The sequence below is a fragment of the Podarcis gaigeae genome (assembly GCF_964106915.1).
Source record: "Podarcis gaigeae genome assembly, chromosome: 6".
NCBI classification, from domain to species: domain Eukaryota; kingdom Metazoa; phylum Chordata; class Lepidosauria; order Squamata; family Lacertidae; genus Podarcis; species Podarcis gaigeae.
In genome coordinates this window covers 38165685-38177756 of record NC_139682.1, presented here as the reverse complement: position 1 = coordinate 38177756, position 12072 = coordinate 38165685, and positions in this window count along the sequence as shown.

Below are 12072 nucleotides of genomic sequence, written 5' to 3'. Positions count from 1 at the left end.
TCTGTGAATGCAATTTGACTTTTCACATTCCCCAGGAAGTGTTTCTGATCTGCAAGGCTGCAAGTGCCACACAGTTCTGGCAAAGAGCCGTATGCATAGAAAAACTGAGTAACACTTGATAAGCCATGTACATTAATTAATTCTGCATGACAATGGAATGTGGCTGAAATAATGTATGGCAGCCACTTGTAGGAAAAAGGGGAAATTCATCATGGTATTATACTGAGTGTCAAAGACGGCAATGATTATTTGCCACTTTCTGTATAATGTAATGTAATCTAAAAGTTATTTGGGTTGAATAGGCTTGAACACCCATATTATATACAGAGGTGGTACTGAAGATGCTGTACTGTACTAACTAAGGAAATCAGCCCTGAGTGCTCACTGGAAGGACAGATCCTGAAGCTGAGGCTCCAATACTTTGGGAAGAGAAGACTCCCTGGAAAAGACCCTGATGTTGGGAAAGATTGAGGACACAAGGAGAAGGGGACGACAGAAGACGAGATGGTTGGACAGTGTTCTCGAAGCTACAAACATGAGTTTGACCAAACTGCAGGAGGCAGTGGAAGACAGGAGTGCCTGGCATGCTCTGGTCCATGGGGCCACGAAGAATCGGACACGACTAAATGACTAAACAACTAAACAACAACAACAAAGTTTATAAACAGACATATGGGGTGATTCTACCCAGATGCAAGTCACACAGCATCCAATGTGGCTTACTCTGTAGGTTTCAAAAATATATGTATAAAATCTGCTTGTAGAGTTAGTTGCTGGATAAATCCAACTTGATCTGTTTAATGTTAGATACCATTGATACTGTATTTGTACAGATCCAACTTGGGTGTATTTTAGCCCATTTCATTCTTTATGTCCCAAGTCTCTTTCCCATTTCCTCATGAAAATATTGGGTCCCCCCAATTCTTTTAGGACTTTTTTTTTTTTAGCACAGGGCCTTCTCATTTGCTGCTCCCTGACTTCAGAACTCCCTCCCTAGGGAAGTTAGCCTGGTTCCCTTCTTGTGCTTCTGCCAGAAGGTGAAGACTGTTTAATTCCAGCAGGCCTTTGGGAACTGGGTTTTTTTGTGTGTGTGTGGAAAAGGCTTTAATAGTGCTGTTCTGTTTCTTATTATCTCTATTTAAATGGATTTGTTTTTAATATTGTTTTAAATCTATTAGAATTAAATTACCTTTTTGTATTTTATCTGTACTGTTTTGATTTTATGTAAGCCGCCTTGAGTCCTGGTCTGGGGAAAAGGCAGGATATAAATAAATATAACAACCACAACAACCAATTTAGAAGCAGGATTGAATGGATTTATGAATGAATTTGCTTCAAAAAGTGATTTAGATCAGAGACAGATCACAAATAGACAGATCTGCCCATCCATATTTTAGATAGGGAGATAAATTCTTCCTGCTGTTCTTAAACACCCATAAGTTGATCATAGATGTATTTTAATGGTTTTATTGTTAAATCAACATACACATATGTCCAGAGAGCATAGCAACTCTACAGAATATTCTAACAAGCAGTCCTCCTGTGCCATAAAACTATCCTTTTGTACGATACTACAAATGATAGATATGATCTCCCCTCCCCCTCCTCAATTAAGTGTTTGGTTGCAATAAAAAGTCTTCAGCCATAACTGTCTCCTCAAAAGGATTTCATGGCACCTTATTAATTTATTTTGCTGCTTGATGCCACAGCTCTGGGGGCAGGGAGGGGGGAATCTAGTGGAAACTGCTCTGCACAATATTATTCTAACACATTGGAAGGCATCATTGCAAGTTCTCTTTTGAAATAAAAGTTATAAAGGGAGATTTTAAAAGCCTATAAATCTGTATTCACAGCAGCACTATAGATGCTAATTTTGGGGAAAAAATGAAATAATGTGGAACATTTGCAATATTTTCCACCGGAGCCCCATAGAGTTGTTTTAATGCTGTATTGTCAGTGTGATAAGTGTTGATTTCTCCCCCATTAATTTCACCTTACGTTTATAAAGGAAAGGTGATATATGTCTCTGTTCAAATATCCTTAGTAATGATTATTATTTATTTATGCAGTGTTTAAAGTATGCAAGACATTTTGCATCCAGGCTGCAAGTCAGGAGAGTGCTAAAGCATCTTGCCATGAAGAAAATTAAGAAAAAGGGGCAAAATAGCCTCTATTTTGTTTATGTTTTATGTGTGCCCTCTAGACATTTCTGTGACTCAAACATTATTTTTAGTTTTAAAACCATACCATGTTAGATATGCATCTACACCACACACAAATACCACATGGGACGTACAACTGTGGGATTGTATTGCAAACCTCTCATCTAGCTCTCATCATGTGCAACAAGTGCTGACTCCAAAATGGGATGTGTAGGCACATCTGCATCAGAAGACATTGCTAGTCTGTTCAAAGTTGTCTAGATGAGCATCTGTAATGGCTGAAAACATACAAAAGCTTGCTTCAGCATGCTGGTGTTCATTGATAGGTAGGATTAGGGAACTTATGTGTCATATAGTTCACTCCTTTCCATAGCTGTAAACTTCCCTTTTCTTGCAAGGAATCCTATTCGGAATAAGGGAATTTCCCTTAAAAAAAGGGAAACGTTGACAGCTATGCTCCTGTCCTAAGGACCATAAACTCCTTATTAGCAGGCCATGTTGGGACTATACACTAGTGGCCAAAAAAGTGGAAACCTTTTGGGGAAAGTGTATTTCTGAGATTTGATGGCTTATAACACCACTTTTTTGGGGGTGTTGTAAGGCTGTAATTAAAGCTAAAGGTTACCCAACTAAGTATTAACTGACATGGTGAGAACTTTTGTATATCTCATTTTTTCTGTGTTTCACGTTTCTTCTTTATGACTGCTGTTGTAATAAATAATCAATCATAAAAGTTATTGCATTATATTCTACATCAAATTATCTTTCCGTTGATATATAATTTTATGGTAATACTTCAAAAAAAAAATGGTGTTATGAGCCAGCATACCTCGGAAATACACTTTCCCCAAAAGGTTTCCACAATTTTGGCCAGTAGTGTAGTATATTGCAAACAGCTTAGAGAAGGTACTGAAGAGATATGTAAGAATGACATATTAAATGTAAGAACAATTTAGAATTGTTAAAACAAGTGAGCAACAGCATGTAACAGGCTAAAGGGCAACACTCTAAGGGCATTATCTTCTCTGACCAGAGGGGCTATACAAATATATACAAATATGATGATTTGCTTGGCCAGAAGTGATCAATATGCACTCCACTAAAATTCAAAGCATAAACGCCAAACATGCCCTTCTGAACTCAGAAACAAAGTTTCATCACTTTGCCAATAGTGCAAATAAGTGATGTCCAAAATAATGGTCAGGTTTCAAAGGAACAAGATAAAATGAAATTTGCAAAGACTTAATTTTTGTGTGTGCAAGACTGTTACTTTTACAACAGAACTTCCCCCCTCTCACTTCCTGCACCCACCTAAATCTGCACTAGACAATGTGGAGAATCCCAGTGATGAGATTCCTTTAATAGTGGTAGAGTGGAAGGTGGGAGAGAAAAAAGATGTGGAATCAGAGCCAATGACAGGCAGAACCAACTAATTCCAGTTTTGTCCTTTTTCAGGCTGAGTTGTACAAGGGTAAAGCTGAGACTTCAGAGGAGGAAGCTGGCATCAGGACCACCCTATGGAGTGGATGTAAGAAGGCAGGTAGAGGCTGAGGTTGGTGGAGCGCTGCCCCATTTATTTTAATGGACCATTGGAGAAACTTCAGGGCAGGTTTGGGTAGGTGAAACTTGGTGTTTAAAAGTAATGGGTAAGATCCAATGCGGGAGGCAGTGGAGGACAGAGGTGCCTGGCGTTCTCTGGTCCATGGGGTTAGGGTTAGAGTCGGACACGACTAAACGACTAAACAACAACAACAACAAGATCCAGTGTCCCAATCTGCTCTGCCAACCATCTGGAGAAGATTTTGGGTGTGTTCCAGGTGCTGCAGGAAGGAGAAGAGAAAGGGTTGACCCCTTTGTACAAGTAGAAGTTCATAGTGCAAGCAGGGCACCACAACTGGATATAGAATCATAGAACTGTAGAGGTGGGAGAGATCCTGAGGATAATCATTCAGTGTATTGGAATTTAGTATTTTATTGTTTCATTTCTCCTGAGGTGTTTTAATAGCAATATCCCAGAAAAGCAAAAGGTTTTCAGATGTCTTTGTCTGGGAAAAGGTAAAGGTAAAGAACCCCTGGATGGTTAAGTCCAGTCAGGCAACTATGGGGTTGCAGCAATCATTTCACTTTTCAGGCTGAGGGAGCCGGCATTTGTCCACAGACAGCTTTCCAGATCATGTGGCTAGCATGACTAAACTGCTACTGGTGCATGGAAGACCGTGATGAGTGCCAGAGGACATGGAAATGCCGTTTACCTTGCCTTTGCCTGGTACACCAGCTAAAATAACTCATTCATCTCTCATTTTGCCTACTGGAAAACACTGATCAACACTGATCATTTGCATGTCATCTAGACTTACAGCCAACACTGGAAAGCGAAAGCACAGTACAGTTTGGGGCTAGATGTTGAAGGTTCATTCATTTTGAATTCTGTCTTGAAAAATTATCTTGTCATTTCAAAATTAACTAGAGATGATGCTTGCAAAAACAAGCATCATTTCTTTTGTGATTGCACATGTGTATTCTGTCAGCTAGAAGAAAACATCTAAATATGCTTTATAACCGTGGTAGAAAACCTCAGCCCCATGGACTTACAGGGCCTCCATAATTAGCCCATGGTGTCAGATTTGCAGCAGGTAAAGACCTGATTCAGCCTACAGGACCCCGACAATCACCTGATTGGTGGCACTTGCAATTCCCTATGCCAAAAACTGTGAATAGGGCTTTGCAAGACCGAACCTTCAACTGATCCTTAGATCTTGCAAAGCCCTCTGGAAAGTGCTCCACAAGAACTGTGTGGGCAAAAGAGAGTCACTTGGCATTATTTTCACATCAAGTGATTGACAAGTGGGAAGTCTGTGTGCACATCTTGCTGCTTAGAGGTCCATGACATTTAGAAGCTTGTACAGAAGCCTGTTCCTCAGAACTGGGAATTTGACAGCACTAATACAGAAGAATGTTATATTTGAGCATCACTCAAGAGGAATCATGAACTCCTCCTAAAATAAAATATTAACTGATGATTTAAAGTTGGACCTTGTGATGTGAATTTTTAAAAATGCAGTATTTATTGTTCTATAGCTTTTCAAGTAACCTGATATTTAGTTGAATCAATAGTTACTTGTCACAGAAAAGGTAAACACCCATTATTTTAACTACATCAATATATATTAAATTTTCAATTTAATGAATTTGCATATCTTGACATTTTCAAGGAATTTCTTCAGTTCCAACCTTTACTGCCCCCTCCCCCCCAAAAATTTTATGTATTCTTTGAGATGCCTGCCAGGGAATTTATTTTTAAATCGTAGGGTTTTTATCTTCATTTTGACAGGACTTCTATAATAAAAGGATGCTGAATGCTGGTGGATCTCTGCTTATTTGTATCTAGCAATTTCCCACATTTCTTGCTTTCAAAGGTAGTACCATGTTTGTACCTTTAGCGGATTTCAGCCTTCTCATCCATATGCTAAGGTGAAAATAAACCTTTCAATTGAAGGCTTGTGGCTTGTTTCTAAATGTATGATGACCATATCTTGTTTTAGTGGGTGAATACAGCTGTTATCATGTCTATTATTCATGACGTTATTTCCTTCTGGGCATCCTTCCCTGGTTCCACAGGAATGCAAAGATATGTAAAAATTTATTGCTTGCTTTCTTCTCCAATGTAAAGTTATGGCACTACATTGCTCGCTAGCATTATCATTTGGTTTCTTTTAACCAGCGGTTGCTCTTGCTGTTACAGCTTTATTCGTGCTGTTTTGTTCTCTCTCTTTTAACAAAACATCCTGTTGCTGAGAAGGTGAGCAATGCCATGCTGTTTCTAGAAAAAGAGCTGGACATGGGACCTGCCAGAATGAATTGAGTCCTGGATTAATGTACCCCAAGTGGATTGGTGTGGATCAAAGTAGGGGCAGAATCCACTTCTAATACCATTACATTCTAATACCAAGATTACAAACACGGTGCACTGTCCACCTGATTGAAGGTTAGTTGTTTTGACATTGCTTTCTTGAGGATAAAACCTAGTTTCACTGCCTCCTGAATCACTACAGCATCTGCTCAGTTTCCTCTCCTACAGCACCTACTCTTACCCATTAAAAAAGCATTTATGGAAATCCACTAATCACACTCCTCCATCCCAGTCCAGGCAGAAGCACATTTTTGATGGTTCCAGGAGGAAAAGAAGCCACTTCCATTCCAACAGCACCTTCACCAGCACTGTGGAGGAGTGGGGTGGGGTTGAGTGGGAACATTGAAGGTTAAACCACATGTTCATTGAACCTTCAGGTTTCTGAGCAGCACCCATCCCTCCCTCCCTCCCTGTATATAGTGATGGGGCCAATTTGGATTTTTGTATGTGTGCCCTCTTCTGCAATTCACAGACTGTAGGCTTCTTTCCCACCTGCTCCATACCATAGAGAAGGGTTGAGGAAGCTAGAGATGGGAGATAAATAAATAGGTTGATTGGTTTCATCACTTGGCAGGTGTGTACAGGAAAGGGAAGTGGTTGGCACAACACTTGTGGCCAGGTGGGCACTATGCAAAGGGAGAGGCATAACCCTCTAGTGCAGGCTTAATCTTCTGTCACCCTGAGGAGGAGAGGAAGGCAAAGTCCTGTGTTAGCAGAAGTGTCCTGATCCGGTTTACGGGCGGTTGAGGTCCCAGCTGAGGACCTCGGGACCAGGGCAAGATGGTGGGGTGGGAGGAGGAACGAGAGCCCAGAAGCCAGGGACCTGAGGGTCAGGAAGCAGGGAGTCACAAAGTCAAGGGTCCGAGGGTCGAGAGGCAAGGAGTCAAGAAGCCGAGGTCCAAGGATCAAGAAGCAAGAAGCCAAACGCAGCAAGGCGGGAAACGAGTTGCTGTGACAAAGAGCCGAAGGGAAATGCTGACCTTATATCTCTTCCTGGCTCATGCCACCAGGTGCAGTGAGTTACCAAGTGGACTCACCTGTGCGGCTGCGCCTTGCCTCTCCAGAACAAACTTTAGGAAGTCCCCAGTCCTGCGAAGCCCTACTGGTCACAGGGCCTGGCTCCTGCACGCACTCCTGACAAGAAGTTCATTCCTCTCCCACATGGATAGCTTTGTCTACAATATCCACAATCCACAGTGTAACTAAGTAACATGAGTAACTAATATAAGGCAAAGATATAGATTCTTTGTACATGATTTTGGAGAATGAGGCAGGAATCTTGCCTCTACAGCAATCTCTCAGCACAAATCTAGATTCCTCTGGATTTTCTGCTAGTGGAACAGACCCTGTAGTATTGAGATAAAAGTTATGGCAATCCACCTTCATCTGTTGAAGAGGAAAATATATTATGTGCAACCTGCTTTGCCTCTATCTACTACTCCTATTCCTAGTTGCTGTGGGTGAGTTGAAGCAATATTACAGAGAAACCCCAATAATTGTGTGAAATAGCTCAGATATAATATTGGATGTGTTGGCGGTGTTCACGCATTCCCCTTGAGTGCATCTCCTCCTCTAACATGGAAGTGTGCCTCTACAGCACCTATGCTTCAGCATGCAATACAATTCAGGATGCACAAATCACTGCAGTTCCATATGGCTTTAAGCTTGTGTGGCGTATTTGCTGGTTCAGCTCATTTTCTGTTCCTCCTGGCTTATGCTAGCAAAAGAAATTCCTTACATAAATTGCAGAATTATGCAAAACCATTCTCACGCAAATGATCTGATGGTGTGTGGTGAGGGAGCAACAATTACATTTAGGATCCCTTGGAGGAGCTAACCCCAGCAAAAGAAGAAATGTAAGTAACTGTGTTATCAATAAAAACTCTGATAGTGATGTAAGCCTTACAATAACTATTGATTTTACCATATAAATGGACTGAAGCAAGCCAGCAAGAGGCCATTTTAATAAATCTTATTTAAATGAATGAAGGTGGGCTATCTTGGAGGTATTATCAGTGCATAAAGTATGATGGATGGCTTACCAATTAAGGTAACTAGGTTTCCAAAACGTTAATGGGCTCCAAACTGAGTTCTAATGAGTTTGCTCCAGGCCTAAGACTATATTTGTGGCATAATTATACTCTGTTTACAATATGCATCTTTTACACCCCGAAGCAACAAATAGACTAACTAGTGAAACCCTCATCTGGCTGAACTTTATTTTTTAAATAGATGTTAAGGCCAAAGGGGATCGTTCTTGTCAGCTGCTAATCTGACCTTCAGCAAAACACAGAGATACTTTTAAGTAGCAACCAGCAAGGGTTTGGGTTTGTTGTTTTGTATCTTAGCCAACAGCTTGTTGTTTTAAGTAAAGCACACCACTGGTATATATTGCTCATTGGATACAAAACTGAATACATCTTGGTTAGAGAGAAACATATACTGAAGCCATAGCAAAAAGCAGAAGCCCAATGAAAAACTTTTGTAGAGATATTGTGATCATAAGAGGAGAGTAGTACACCTATAGTATTGTGCATGTGTATTTCAATGAGCTGAGTAAAGTGAAAGATTATGTCATGGGGTGTGGGAAATGTGTATATGAACTTAATACTGCTTAGTTTATCTTTTGGTTGCTATTTTGTTAATGTCAGTATTGTTTTATAGATTATAAATGCTGTATTGATTTGTTAATCGTATGATATGACTTTTGCTTTAATTTTTTAGCTTATTTTTAGCTTATTTTTTAGTTGTTGCTTTGTTAACAGTGTTTCATAGATTGTAATTGTTTTACTGGTGATTAGTTAGTTATTCTGTATTATTTATGCTGTATTTGTAATGCTCTATTATGTTCTAGCATGTTATTCTGATCCTGATCTGATTTTAGGATGTATTTTAAGTGATTGCCTGATTTTATGTTAATGTGTTATACATTTGATGTTAGCGGACCTGAGCCCGGTTTTGGCCAGGGAGGGCGGAGAATAATAATAATAATAATAATAATAATAATAATAATAATAATAATTTATTGTTTGTAAGCTGCTTTGGGATTCCTTTAATGAAAAGTAGAATATAGATATATAATAAAATAAAATTTAAAAATCAAAGGAAGTTCTAGTTCATCTTCATGTTTATTTCCCATCCCCAGCAGGAGGTAGGGAATTATTTTTTTAATAATCATAAGTCAATTGGACATCTATAAAGAAAGTTAGAAAGCAAACCCTGAAGGCCACAAACTAAGGCTTTTTCAGCAGAGGTATTGCTGTTCCTAAGGATGTTTAGTCAATTAATTACTGTTGCTTCACATTGCTTCCAGCTGTTTGCTTAGCATTTCCTGTATCTCCCCTGTTAAAGATATTCACTTTCTTCCCAAAGTTGCAGGAGCAAAGCAAAAAATCAGCCAAATGGTTAGCACAAATTGAACAGGGTAAGTCTTTTTAATTATGGAAATACGTTTATGGGAAAAGCTTCACCTGCTGACATTCTGGGTGTCGCGGGGATTCAAACCACCAAGCTTCTGATCGGCAAGTCCTAGGCTCTGTGGTTTAACCCACAGCGCCACCCGCATCCCTTTCTGGGTGGCTAGCTGGCATCTAAAATCTGAAATGGGAAAAGCTTCACCTGCTGACATTCTTGGTGTCACAGGGATTCGAACCACCAAGCTTCTGATCGGCAAGTCCTAGGCTCTGTGGTTTAACCCACAGCGCCACCCGCATCCCTTTCTGGGTGGCTAGCTGGCATCTAAAATCTGAAATCTGGATGATTCCCTAAAACATGATTCATCCCTAGTAAAAAAGCACCATCTTGTTCTATCAGCTCCATGTTTACCATGTTTGGATAGTAACCTTATGGATATGATGTGGTTAGCTCACCTCATCAATATAGATCAGCCAAGTGGATAACTTTTGAGTGTTACAAATTCCTTGTCATAACATATTTGGTCTCTAGTTATTGTTTGTTATATAAGTTCGACATATAGACATCATTTTGGATAGATGAGATCAATGTCATTATAATTTTGCAATTTTTATTTATGATCAGTTTTTATTGTATGATCATTTTGGAGGGATTAAAATTGTATTTTTAAAAATACCTTTTAACAAAATTCTTATACATTTTTTTGCTCTCATGTGTCTTAAGTGCAAAATTTTGTCTCTTAACATTTCTTGCAGGGTTGTTTGGGATAAAATGAGGAAGAAGAGAACCATGTGCACTAGCTTGAGCTTCTTAGAAGAAAGGTGGGAAATAAATTCAATAAATAAATAACTTGTATGTTGTCCCTGGTATACATTTGGACCCTATACTTCAGCACAACAGCTTGTATTAACATTTTGAAGGCTATGGTGAGCTTTTCATGAACTAAAAGTTCATTTGGATGAACTTGAACTGAACTAGTTCATTTTGTAAAATGACAAACCTGAAGGGCAACTAGTTCCTTTTGGGCAGGATGAACTTGAACTAGAATGAGTTCTTTTTAAAAGTGAATTCTTTAAGCACTTGATTTTTTGGGGGGGAGGTCAGGATTGCGGCTGGGAAGGGAAAATATAAAATTCTCATCCCCAAGTGCTCACACAATATTTTTTTTGGAGTGATTAACAACTATCCACATACCAATTTTCAAGAGACTTGCTTCTGAAGTAACTTCTGCTGCAGTCTGCAGAATACTTTCTCTGGAATAATCTCATAGAAGTCTTGTGGAAGGCTATTTGATAAACAGAAAACAAAAGTAATTTGAGTGCTGCAGCCTGTGTTAGTAATATTCCTGTTTATCATTGCTGCAAAACAGTGACCCTAAGGATTCAGTCTTTGGGGCTCAATAACATCCTGGCTCAGGTTTTGTTGTAGCTCTCCTGCCATGGTCAATAGCATCTTTAATTTGCCATCTGAGCAGGTCTAATTCCATTTTAGTGCTTAGTGATATTTACTGGCATCTGGCTACACAGTTCCGTCTGTTTCCACCATGTGCCCTCTATGCAAATGAAGAGTCACTGAGCCCAGTCCCCACTGGGAAGTGGTCTTCTACAGCTTCCACTCATTTCAATGGGGCCCTTTCCATTTCGTGTCCCCACCCAATCCCACTGTCTCCAATGCACAGCCTATAAAGGAAACAGAGGACTTTGTGTTCATAAAGGGAAATGGAAAAACCATTTACTTGTCTTTGAAAGCACTAACAAGGGCTGAAATGGCAGGTACAGCATAATTAAAGGTTATGTTGATGAGATCAGCAATAGTTGTGTGTTTCCCCCCCTTTTCATTCCAATAACCCTTTTAAATCCCTGTCATCTTTGGTCACTAGTTTTACAGCTGTGACAAGTAATTTTAACAGAAACACTATTAAGGGTTGTAAACTTTAACGATTTTTTTCTCCCTTTCTTTCTTTCTTTCTGTATCCTTGTTGTTGGTTGTTGTAATTAACCAGGTCTATGCACCTTCAAAAAGGGGGGGGGGACAAATTTAATATTACTATAAAAATCAGCATGGCACTTGGCGATACAAACCTTAACAGTCCTCCAACCAAAGAGCCAGCCTGGGCTGACAACGCAAGAGGAGTCATTATTGTAACTAAATTAGACCGTTTGTTTTCTCTCCCTCAAATCGAAATGTGTAGAAGCCTGCTTTATTGCAAAACAGACATTAAAATTCCAGCAAGACCTCAGAGAGAAAGTAATTTCTATTTTATCAGTGCTGTAAAGCTGTCTTTATGTTCTGAAGCAGGAAATATTGCAAGGATATTTATAGCTTCAGCACCAAAGCCAGTTTGAATAGAAATGTTACTGCGGTCGGCAGAGCTGTCATGCTGCTCAGTGGAGCAGGGAATTTTAGTGAATTTGTGAATTACTGTTGCAGTCTTGACAAGTCTTTCAGTGAGGCTGGTGTGTGACTGGATGTTCTGTGGGACTGGGGTAATGATGAAAGCCTTGGGTTGTCTTCAAGAGGCGATTGAAGTGATATCGTGGAACTAATCAATTTCATTAGTCAAACACCTCCTACCAAAGTCCAAGA